Source organism: Gallus gallus, chromosome 3, assembly GCF_016699485.2.
Source record: "Gallus gallus isolate bGalGal1 chromosome 3, bGalGal1.mat.broiler.GRCg7b, whole genome shotgun sequence".
NCBI classification, from domain to species: Eukaryota; Metazoa; Chordata; class Aves; order Galliformes; family Phasianidae; genus Gallus; species Gallus gallus.
Window position 1 is genome coordinate 53,292,938 of NC_052534.1, and position 13,103 is coordinate 53,306,040.

General features: G+C 35.1%; 1 long non-coding RNA gene across 1 annotated transcript; it reads right to left on the bottom strand.

Annotated features, from left to right (window-relative positions):
- Window positions 1–622: 622 nt before the first annotated feature.
- On the bottom strand, window positions 623–12,283 carry LOC112532157. Its single transcript, XR_003074575.2, has 2 exons — window positions 9,025–12,283; window positions 623–7,940 (listed from the first exon to the last, which is right to left on the bottom strand). It is a non-coding gene; the product is annotated as an uncharacterized LOC112532157 (long non-coding RNA).
- Between the last annotated feature and the right edge of the window lie 820 nt (window positions 12,284–13,103).

A 13,103-nucleotide genomic window follows, 5' to 3' on the forward strand; every position in this document is an offset into this window, starting at 1 on the left:
CTCCCTGAATGACTCACTAGACCAAAGGAAAGTAGTCTGCACTATCACCTGATGTAGCATTTCAAATGCTGTTTATTATCAAGGGCATTTATCTGTTTGTTTGTGTAAAAGAGTGCTTTTGATCAATGAATAAATTTGACACACATATCCAGGAAATAATACCAAATTAACCTTTAAATTGTTTCATTTAGGAATTCATTTATATTCTGAGAAATGTTCCATATTTTTTTTCTTAGTTGAGACTTTTCATTGTATCTTTCAGCAATTTTGTCATTAATATGCTCACTAACACATTAATGGAAGTCTGTTGTTCACAGTGTTTCATTTTTTCATATTAATTCATATTGTACTATTTGTATTCACGGTGGTGAACACTCCTTTTGATCTGCATCTTATCACATTAATGATTTTGCTACAAAAACCATTGTATTTTGAGACTTCAATAATCTGTTAGAAAATTTAAATACTAATAATTCAAAGTTGATCAAAACATATGGCAAAAAGGTCAATATATGAGCAGTAATAATCAGGGGTTAGCAAAGCTACTAGAAAAATACAAAACTCATCAATAACCACTGTATCAAATATTTTTAAAGATGAATAATGACATGAGAATCTAGAGTTAGATTGTTAATTAATTATTATTGCATAATTTGTAACTAAACTTATTTCCAACATTAATTAAATAGATAAGGATATTGACACTGTTTTTATGCCCTGTTGTTATGCATTTTCATCTACATCTTTTTCTCCCTCTCTGTCCTTTTTATTCAGTGTATCTGTATTAGTTTTGCTCTCTGTTGATGTGTTGTCCACATTATTCAGGCTGCTCCTGAAAACACATTCAGACATTTTCACATTTCAAACAACTCAGTTCTATGAGTACCTGTGGTAAATATGTAAAATCCAGAAGGCTGTGGGGAATTTGAAGCTAGGTAAAAAGGGCTTTCTTTCATCCATACTGTATGCAGTACTGGGTTGATGGTCATTCTTTTTAGAAATTATATTATATTTGTCACTTTCCAATACCTCGATGACAACCAATCCTTATTTTTTTTAGTATCAGATAAATGCAAGCCAAAGTAATCAAACTTCAGCTGGGAATGTTTGATTGTGGGCAGCTAAAGTTTCTAAACATTATCTTGTATTTAAGCATTTAAATTCTATTTTGTTTCATTTCTTTAAATACAGTTCCTCTGCAGATTTGGAGGTAAAGGTTTTTATTTACAATATTAAGCTTTGTTCCAATTATGCAGCACACCAGTATGCTCTGGAGTTTAAGCAAGTAAACGACTGGAGAAACAGAAGTAATGTTATTTCTTAAGAAAGTTAAAAGAGAGATGTGAAATTTCCAGGATCAAAACACACAAAAAAAATGTTTCTATCAAGACACAAAGTGGGTTTTGGTGTTCTTAGATTCACATCTATTCAGTTCAAAATTGCCTTCTTAAAATGATGTATTTAATAATAAAGAAAGCACAGAAGTAGACTTCCAACTGCAAAACTGATTTTGCTACTGTCACAGGCCAGGATTTTAATTATTTAATTATTTATTAAAAAGGGTTTCTTTGTATATTATAGCTAATTAAGTCTTAGGTTAGCTCATCTTAGACAGCTATATACAAAACCTTTACCACTTTTTGCAGGCTCTCGTGTTAAATGTTTCATACTCACAAAGTAATTCAGGTTTGTTCTAAGCTGAGAGTATTTCAGGCAGGCTTCTGAACCTGCAAGCTATTCTGTGCAGTTTGACCTTTCCATCTGAGCACAGACTTTCTAACTCCCACAGCAGTGGTCTCTGGTGTCAGGGGCTGCCTACACACAGCAGCTTGCAAGACCAGAATCATCATCATGCAGGAGGATCCAAAAGTACATTAAAAGGCCACATCAAAAATCTATAGATGTGAAATTATTACTGGTTAGATGTATCAGAGGAGCTATCTATTATCAGAGCTATCAGAGGAGATTTCCTATAGTTCCAATTAAAGTTTCAACTTTGGAACTTAGACTGCTAAGTTCTATGACTACAAATAGTCATAGGAATCTTTCTTGTGTAAAGAAGTAAATCACCTTTGCTATAAGTTAAAATAAAATAAAATAATTCCATATATATTTAATATGTTGCAGAATTTGTTGTATTCATACGTTATATGATACAAGTGGAAAATCAACTAATCTTCCTGATCATGCTCCTAAACGTTTGCTCTCCAGCTAACACAATATTACAGATGATTACAACTAATTCATGAGTAAAACTTATCTTCCATTTCATCGCCACTGCCTCTCTCTATTTAAGTGCTCAGATTCCTGAAATGCAAATGTACCAGGAGGTAGTATTTCAGATTTCCATAGTTTCATCCTTGTCACCCTATGCATCCATCCATCCAAAGGTTCCTGTTTCTCTGTCCACCAGATTTAAGGCTCCCAACAACATTATCAAGTGCATTCACCAGCCCCCATCTGTCTTTCATCTCTCCTTTGGACTTGAGGTCAGTTTAACATTTGTTTGCCCTATGGTGTTAACTAATCATTCTATTTTTCCAGCAGGTATATTTATATTTTGTTTGATGCTAGGCCACCTGCTTTAAGGAGAACTTCATCAGTGATGTCCAGAAAGCACTTCATCAGTCTTTAAGTCATTGCTTGACATTCTTTTGCCGCAGTAACTTTCAAACATACAAATACCCTTTGGCAGCAGGTATGCAGGAGATGTACTTACACTCCTGCCTGCTAGGATGACAAATTTTGTCTCCCCTGGTGTGTTCAGAAAAGAAGGGTGGTTTGAGACTGTGTAAACATTCAAGTTTGCTTTAAACTGCCCTTAGGCATTCCACTGGCTCCTTGGACACCAAATCCTCTGTATCTCAGTTTTATCTTTCCTCTTTAGATTGGAGATGTTAAAAGAATATGAACCACAATTTTGGTTTTGCAGTTTTATAGTAGGCCCCACATACAGGGGACAAAATGGAGTCCCAGTTCCTGATAGATTTCTAGATATTTTCATTTAAATTCATTAAATAAAGTAAAAATAAAATAAAATGATAAAACTAAACAAAATAATTATGAAATTGGATTCCCTGTGAAGAATCCAAGTTAATCCTATCTATTGAGACTGGTGAGTTGCTGCATATGAATGAGATCTGTTAGGCTATTTCCTTAGTCTTACTCCTGCAGAAGTACTGCAAAAGTAATGGCCTGCTCTTAAAATGAATATCTAACCTAATCTTGGTGCAGTGTTGCAAACCATAGCTGCTGAGTACAGGTTGCTTTTTTTGTTGTTTGCTTTGGATTTTTTTTGTTTTGTTTCGTTTTTTTTAATTCCATGGAAGAATGAAGCCCAACAGTGATCTTCCTGAGTTGTCCCTTTTTTCTTTTTTTTCCCCAGAAAGATGAGGAAATAGACTTCTAATAACATGATAAGTCACAGTAGGACATACAAAAACAACTTTGCATTCTGCTTCCTAGTAGGTTTTATGGAGAGCCTGGAGGCTGAATCACCAGCACTTTTTCTTTGCCTTTCCTTTCCTTTCCTTACCTTTCTGTGAAATGATGTTGTGATTTTACTGCTGGGAACAAATGTACAAACACGAAAAATGAAATCAAGGATTAAAATTTTACTCAAGTCAGTCTGAAATATATTTTATTTTGACAACTCTGTTCCTTTTTTCCTATTGCTTATTCAACCACCTGAGTTCTCGTTTTAGTTTGAATGTGTTTTCAGCTTAGCAGGATACTAAATGATTCTGCTTGCATGTCTGGTTTTTTGTTGTTGTTTTGTTTGTTTTGGGTTTTGGGTTTTGTTTTGTTTGTTTGTTTTTTGTTTTTTGGGTTGTTTTTTTTTTTTTTTTTTTTTTTTTTTGGCTTTCCAAATATTTAATTGAACTCCCATTTCTGGTACCACAAACTTGCCAGGTTACTTGCATAATACAAAGACTTTAAAACTTTCCAATTGAGTTTTATTTTTTACTTGAATCTAATTACTACTGTTGGACCTGGCCTTGTTTTCGCCGTTATTCACTCTTCGAAGTTACTCATTTCAGAGCTTTTAAAAATCATTCAAGTAATTTGTCCAATCAAGTTAGATACTTGGTTATTATTAGTTGTTTTTTCCTGCAAGTCCATGTAAGTAGTCCAGCTCCATCTATCTGTATGATCTATTGAGCTGTGCTATCTATTTATGACATAATGGAAAAGCAGGCAAGAGTGATGGGATCTGTGTGCTTGGCAGTAGCAGTTGCAATCAATATTCCAGACATGAACATGCTGTCAGAAATTAAGGATGCACAGAACTGTATTATTTTATCATAGGCTGGGTTATTTTCAAAGGAATCTGGGGGACTTAGAGGCCCAGTTCTCATTAAATTCTAATGGGAACTGGGAGTCAAATGTTATTGAGCTGTCTTCAAAAAAAATCACAGCAGTGGAGAATAATTTGATGAGGTCACCCAATGAAGATAAATTCACCATGATTTCTACATGCAGTTAAACAGCTTCTTGGGCTTAATTCTTCCATTTTAAGAGGATTAAGGATACCAAAATAAATTGTATTTATATTTTCATAGGATTTTCAATAATGTTTTCCTAGCAATAGTCTGGTTTATTTTTTCCTTTTAGAGTCAAATTGTTTTTAATGTCATACTTTGTCCTCACTTTCCCACAATCTCAAGAGGAAGTGATGAAAAATGCAACTGCAGATACAATCTGCAAAACCTGGGGAGAGGCAGGGGTAAGGAAAGCAAGTATGCAGTAGACATTCTATTACTTTCATATTCCGTGGGTAATCGTGGAAGAAAGAAAGGGTGTGCTCAAGTTCATATATCATTTGAGTAGGAAGGAACCCTTAACGGTCATCCTTGCAATGAAAAAGGATATCCAAAGGTAGATCATGTTGCTTAGAACTCCTCCAACCTGATCTTCAGTGTCTCCAGGGAGAGGGAATCCACCATTTCTCAGGGAAATATGTTACAATGCCTCACCATCCTCACTGTAAAAGACTTTTTCCTTATATCCTCTCTTTTAGTTTGAAATCATTTCCCCTTTTTCTATCATCACAGACCCTGCCAAAGAGTCTGTCCCCTTCTCTCCTGTAGGTCCCCCTTAGATACTGAAAGGCAGCTATCAGGCCACTTTTTATGAGGGCATGTAGGAACCTGGTCTAGTAGGAGATGTCCCTGCTTATAGCAGAGAGGTTGGAACTAGGGATCTTAAGAAACCCTTTCAAGACAAACCATTCTATGATTCTATAATTCTATGACTCCTTCAATAATGTAGTTATATATTAAATTTTGTTCAAATCCTTGTCAAAGACCTAACAACATGCTGGGCTTCTGTATAATAAAAATAATGAAAAGAGGCAAACTGGAATGGCAAGGATTTTGGAATGGTGAAGTGGAATATTTCCCATGACCTTCCAGCTGTCCTAGAAGCAATGGTCAGCAAGCTGGCTTGATACCTTCTGTATCAGTGCTCATGTGTTTCCTCATACAGGCAGAAATACTTCTCAATTTTTTCTTCTCACTTCATGATTCTACAGGAAAGTGTTTCAGCAATTTGAAATTTCACTCCTGTAAAAAGACTAATTTTACAATAACAGTGGGCAAATTTATAAAAGACTTATATAAGAATGATGGAGATCTGTCTTTCTGGATCAGATTTTTTGTAAGACATGCAAACTGTACAGCCCACTTGAAGAATCCTGTTCTCGTCTCATCACTGCAAATAAATAATTCAACAAATTTACAGGAGTGTGTTGGAAATCCAAACCCACAGATGAGTTCTGAGATGCTGTTCTTAATAAAATCAAGTTTCCTTTGAGTTGATTCAACTCATAGATCATAAAACCATAAAACTCTTTTGGGAAACACTCGACATGTTCATAAGTTCATAGTCGTATTTTCTCTTCCATACAGTTTCATAAAATGGTCACATATTTATAGAAGAGGTTTGCCTGCAAGCCGGGGTATGCAGCTGAGGTTCTTTTTCTATCATTTGTTTTCTGAAATCGAGGTATGTAAAACTGAAAATTAAATAACAAGTTGAGGGCCTCAACTACTAGTAAGGGGTGATTAACAGTGGTCTCTCTTTCCTCTCTCTTTTCTTCTTCTCCAAATATCCAATGGTGGTACCAGATATACTAATTAGAAAACCCAGTGCAGTAGTGAGGCAATTTTCTTTTACAATGCAACCTTTGCTGTGACTACTCCATGAAAGTAAGACAAGATCTGTTAAAATAATATTAAAGATGAGTTACCCAACTGAATTAGAAAGTAGGTTTTATACAAAAGAAGTGAGCAGGGAAATAAATATAGAATCATAGAATCATAGAATATCCCGTGTTGGAAGGGATGCCTAAGGATTGAGTCCAACTTCTGATTAAAATGTAAATATGGTGAATAAAGAAACAGAAAGATGGAACAACTAGCTTTTTAGTCAAACTATGCTTTCCTCCTGTCCTTTCAGTTTTCCACCAGTTCAAGTTTTCTCTAAACATATGAATATATTTATAGACATACAGCTATGCATACATGCATGAACATACACATCTATTCAGTGGATGTGAAACAGCCTTCTATCTAGCACATTGTACCTATGATAATATAATGGCTCCAGTTTAGTTAAAATTTACATATGATCCTTCACATAGAACTCAGATATCTTAGAACACAGTTTTATATGATGTTAATGCAGCTAACAGTTCCAAAGAAATATATCTGTTATCCCCACTGTGGCTATTCTGTATTCTTTGTCAGATTTCATTTTTATTACCAATAGTCATTCCACAATTCTCATACTTTATTAAAAGACATTTGTTTTTTTATGAGGGAATGTTTTCTAAACTTATGATCTCATTACAATTAACAACAATAACTTGCAGCATTGATTTCCAGAAGAAAAAAAAAAAAACAAAACATGAGAAAATGGATGCATTTTTAAACAACTAAGTGTTTTGCTTGGTTGTGGTTTTGTTTTTGGTTTTGGTTTTTCTTTTCATCTTCTCTCCACTCAGAATGTTTCTAAATGTTACTGGAAGTACTGTCCTTCACATAGTCATTGAAACTCCAAAGTGCCTATGAGTAAAGTAATACATTCTCAATCAGTTGAAAATAATTGGGTGGAAAACATTCTGCTACTTCCAGACCCAGTCAAATCAGTGTAATGGTTTCTGAGAAAGAAGAAACTTTATTCAACTTTCATTCATGTAAAGAATGAGATAATAGAAGACTTCCATGGTAGATAAGCACCCTGCAGGTACTGTAGCTTGTTGCAGCATACATAAGGCCTTGTTGGGTACATCACTTAAGGTAAAAACTCTCTTAAATTGTATTCTTCCTCCAGGCTTCAAATACTTTTTTTTTTTTTTTTTTAATGGAGTGAAACAGTTTCTGGAGGGATTTTGAACCCCAGTATGACTTTTTCTTTTGAATGGCAGCTCTGATCTTGGAGAATTTTCTATAGTTCTTCCCCATCTTTAATTAGGTAAAATTTTCCTATACAGCAATACCTGGGATCTCACCATCAGCTTAAATCATTATTTCCTAATCAGACCAAGAAAAACAAAAACAATCAATGGTATGGATGTGTCTTTTTGGTATTCTTTATGCCCACAACCTTTGTGTGGTTTTCAGTTTTAATTGAAATTCTGTAACAGTAGAGTTCAAAGGCAGAGTGGATTTCAGCCAGTGTACTGCAGCAACAGCAGCAGCACTGCCAGAGAGGTGTGGTTGTTTGACAAAGAAAAATGTTCCTTTGCTTTTTATAGCACACCATTGTTACCGGCTTCCCTTTTATTGCAGTGGGAAAGATAGCCGCCACTTTAGTGTTCAAACGCTGTGCCCATGAGAATCCCTTCTCAGCTGCTCGTACCTTTCCAAATTACATTCCTCCTGAGCTGAGACTATTCACCTTCACTCTCCACACAGACACAACTGATTGAAGAAAGCCTGCATTAACAAAGAAATATCATTAAATTAAAAACTGGAAAAAATATAGAGCTGTAAACATGTTAGAGAAGAGTGTTTTGAACAGTGGTGACTAGAATTTACTCTAACTTGACTTATTTGACCTTGCTTATGTTTAACATTGGTTGATTTTCATTCAAGACATGCTAACATTTAAATGATATATGACCTATATACACATACATGTGAGCAGTAGGAAAAGCATGAAGAAGGAAATTAGTTCTTTAAGGAAAGCCTTGCATAGCTCAACATTACCAAAAAGGCATGAAAGACTTCTTAGCAAGGTTTACTAGCTTTTACATGCTACTTCATTTTAAAATGTCCATTCTCTCATTTTGATTCAGTTATAAACAGTACTAAACAGATTATAAATATGTTGTGTTTACAAAACACCACTTTTATTACAAAAATAAAATATTTTTATTATTTATTTAATTAGTATGATACTGTCACTGACAAATTTTGTTTTGGTCATCATTAAACCTTCCCAGAAAAATAAAATCTGGGGTACAATGACATCTATACTATGGAATTTGGCTTAGGTCTGAAAATCAGTAATTGTGCTTGTTCATATACCTGTACGATATGGTCAACGATACGGTCAAAGCAAACATGTATTTGCTGCTTCATATGACTGAAGTAATCTCACATAGAGACTTCAGAAAGCTTAAAAGTTTACTGACCCTTCCTCTAATCAAAAAGATTCTGAAAACAACCAGAGGAATGCTTCTGCTGTATATAATTCTCATACTTTTATGAGAATGAAGTTCAAGAAAGCTTTTCAGTTCATAGCATGTTTTAATTTTTGCTAATGCCAGTTTTATGAAGGTGATTTGAATAAAAGTTGTTTTGGATATATTTTTGTGGAGGTTAGATGCTAACTATGCAGTTGAATTTGGAATGATAAACACAAAATTTCACACTGAGGATGAATAATTCAGTTTTTAAGTTGCTGGCAAGATAAGAATAAGTGGATTGCTGTCAAATGATCTTTATCTTATTAGTCAAGATAAAACAGAGTTCCAAAGACACAAACAGATTGTAACACAGACATTTCCCTTCTTACCATTTCCTTCACATTTTCGAAGATCCTTGCAAATCTGTCCAACTGAACTAGAGATTTCCTTTTTTTTTTTTTTTTTCTTTTTTCTTTTTCTCTTTATAAGCTGGTACTTTGTAAATGAAAGAAAAAAAAATACCCTTAGTTTATGCACCAATATCTAGAAATTTTGTGCCACGTTCTATAATAAATTAGTTAGAAAAGCAAAACAGGCATACATTTTTTTTTTTTTTTTGCATGTAAACATCTAGACAATATGTTCTACCTCTTATAAGATATTTGAGTTCAGATATCTTAATGACCACAGCTGAAGAAAAACTTTTCACTCTTTTAAGTTTCCCTTTACATCCCTAAAATTTCTCTTCCTGAAGTGACATCCAGTGAAGATATGGTGCTACCAAACTCTTCTTCCTTCTTCATGAAGATAATTTCCTATCACAATTATTGAGTGAGCCACATAGGAAAGATTCCCTCCTGAATGAACTGTTTAAAAATAGAGAAGGCCTTGTGGGAGAAGGGACTGTAGTAGGTGGCTGTCCTGGCCACGGTAACTATGTTGAGTTTAAAATTTTTGATGTAAGGGCACAAATAGTGCCAGTCTCTTCTCTGTGGTAACTGATGCACAGGAACCACACAAAGGGAACTTGGATCTGACAAGCTTCAAGATCCTTTAGGATTTTTGAGGAGGAAAAATATTTTTATTGGTGTTCATCAGTATAAACATTCAAAATTGCACCTGCCTTTCTTGTTGCAGTATAATATTTGAAGAGGGCTGTACGTTTAGGAAGGAGTCACCCTGAATTCAGAAATGCTTGTCTAACTTATCAGATAGATCATAGATGTTCTGAATTTCCATGTTTTGCCTACTTACATAGTGTGAAACATGTTCCAATCTCAGCAGAATGCATATGGCAAGCAGCAGTGAATGATGGGGGCCAGAAACAAGATTCTGTGCAGTTAGCTGCACAAGCTTTGACTGCCTGCATTAAAGATTCTCTTCTAGGGGTTTACACAGTGACAGCAATAGTTAGAAAATATATTTTGTACTCTGCTGAAAGAAATAGGGAAAGATAGCTATACAGACCACACAGGGGAACAGATAACACCACAAACCAAATTTTGACACTTCCTGTTAGATTCACATGCACCTGATGGTGATACTGTGATGGGCAAAATTCACATACTGTCTTGTTTAGATGATAGAAAAGTTCACTGGACACAATTGTCACATTAATTAGCATTTTGGCAGTGCTTATTGCGATGTATCTAGACTGGAAACCAGAAAAACTTCGTGAAAGAAGAGAGAATTATTCTACTGGAAGATGTGACTCTACCATGTTGTGAAATCTGCCATTTTTTAAGAGCTATTGTTACCTTACTTTGTATTAGTTGGGCTATTTACATGAAAACAACATTCTTGTTCTTTCAGAGTTCATTCACTGCTTGTTCACTGACTGAAGTCAACATAATGCTATGTTTGTGAGATTTTAATCACCTCTACTCCAAGCAATTATGAATTTATAAACAGAAGTTTATGGCTTCAAGTGGGATTTAAGTGGCAGAAACTCATGAACTCTTAAAAACAAAGATCCCATTATCATGCAAATTCTTCTATTAATGAAGAGAATGAAGTGATAAATAATGTCAAAAATCTAAATTTGAGCATCTTAATCATAGACAACAGCAGGTCTTTCAGACAGGGTAATGGTAGTTAAAATAATTTCATAATAAAAACATAATACTAACAGATGTATTTCCATTATTGTATCCATAATGTATGCTTCTCTATTGGCAGGATTTTTATTTATTTTTTGGAAAAAAAGAATCTTACCTGATTCTATCTTTTTTTTTTTTTCTTTTTAAGATAATCTTATCATTTTCTGTAACTAGCTTTTCAGCCACATGTTTATGGCATTTAAAACCAAGATAAACAGAGCATCCATGTTTTATTCTTCATCTCTCCTTCCAGTTTAACAGAGCTGAGGAAGTCAGCAGCAAGGCTGAAACGTTCAACTTCAGAAAGACCAACAGAAGTGACCAGCCAGCCTACATGTGTGCAAAATCCCACAGAACAACACAAGTCTTATCTGAATGCACCTCTCCACCTCAGCTATTGATAGCAGAGAGAAGGGCTCCCCGTCAGACTTCTGCTCTTTTGTTTCCAAGGCAGGACATAAGCAAAAATAACATTTGACATCAGCTCACCATCTCAAAGAATTAAAGCATCATCAAATGCATTCCTCCTTATTTCAGAGCTTCTACTCTGGGAGAGTTGTATGTCTTCTGCTTCACATATCTGTGTAAATTTCATTGCTACCACTCTCTCCTGATTGATATCTGCTCAGCAATACTGGCCAGCTGAGTAATTAGACTGATCAGAAACACTAGTTCTCATCTATGATACGAGTTTATGTTACCCTGTGAATCCCTAGCAAATCATGACATACTTGCTTGAAAAATTGTTTGTTCCCAGTATGCTGCCTGAAATGCACCTATAATAAGGAGGTAATTTTTTCCCAGCTTTGCTGAATTACACATATTGTTTAAGGACTTGTACACAAGGATCTTCTGAAATTGCTTTATATATATATGCAGCATGCCTTATTTCCAGCAGCTAACAGGTGGCCTGAGAGACCATGTCAGAGGCTGCATTCACTGCTGGCATAACAACGGGAGAGCACAAGCAGCTGCGTACACTTCAAGCATTGGAATGGGCTGGTCAGGGAAGTGATAAAGTCCCCATCTCCAGAGGTACTTGAGAGACATGCAGGTGTGTCTCTAAGGATAACATTCAGTGCTTGGACTCAGTAGGTCAGGTTGATGTATGAACCAGATGATCTTGAAGGTATTCCCAACCTAGATGATTCTCTAGTTCTAAAGCTACTGTGTCTGGAACAGGTGATCTGGTTCTGCAAAGGTGACTCAGCTCAGATCTGAAGTATAGACTGTTTTCTAAAACTGATTGTAGTAAAGGTGAAGTCACTAAGAGAAACATGAGTTAATCTCAGTTCTTCATCTCAGCAGATAATATTTTCACTGAAATCACTGAAGTCCTGCTATGTGCAAAATTGCCTGAAAGATAAAGTGTCCATAAAGCAGAATGGAGACGAGAATAAGGATTAGTCAGTTATTATTCTCTTTAAACAACTTGATTACTTATGATGAAGACACTGTCATCAAGTGAAAAAGAGGTTTCTTCAGAATTGTATCCTGAGAAACTGGCTGATATTTGTTAAGCAACAGACTTTTTGAATATTTTCTCTGCTAACTGAAGTTTCAATTACTCTAAATGTGTACTATGTGATGAGAGCAACACAGCCTTCATAACCAGCTTCCAAATGCTGACAGCCATTGAGTGAAATTTTTCACATCAAAGGACAAGCATAAGGTATACTATGACTTAATTTGGTAATTAGTGGTTATTACCGTGCTTGAAGTCCCATCCTCTAACACAAGTAAATATATAAAGATTCAGATGCTTTATTTGTTTTGTTGCTGTTGTTTTTCAGTTAAAAAAAAAAAAAAAGATTTATTGTAGGAAGAATCTTGACTGAGTTACTGAGTTGTGTTTTAAAAATCCCTGCATTAGAAATCTAACAAAACAGTTACTGTACAAAATCTCATGAAGGGAAGGAAGACTTTTATCTTCAAAATTATTCAGAGTGCTGAAACTGAGAACTTCAGTCTCACCTGAAAATAAAGGTTGGTTTTGTTTGTTTCTTGGGCTTTTTTTTGTTTGTTTGTTCTGTGGAATTTCATCAGATCCTTTTCTGCACAAAATTTGCCTTCAATTTGACATATTTTACAGACTTTAACTAAACAAAACCATCTCTAAAAGTCACTGTATGGTAAAAGAAGGCAATAATAGTGACTCCGAATGGGATACAGGCACTACAGAGCAAAAGCAAATAATAAAGAAAAAAAATTGGTTCACCCCCTACCAACAACCACTAAAAGCTAAAGAGAAGTGTAATTTCCACCTTGGCTGCTAACCCTTAAATGGGGGAGAGGAGACATGGATCCAGGCAACACCCCTTCTACCCAATGCACTCAGGTGCATTGCTTGCACCTGCACTCCCTGGGTT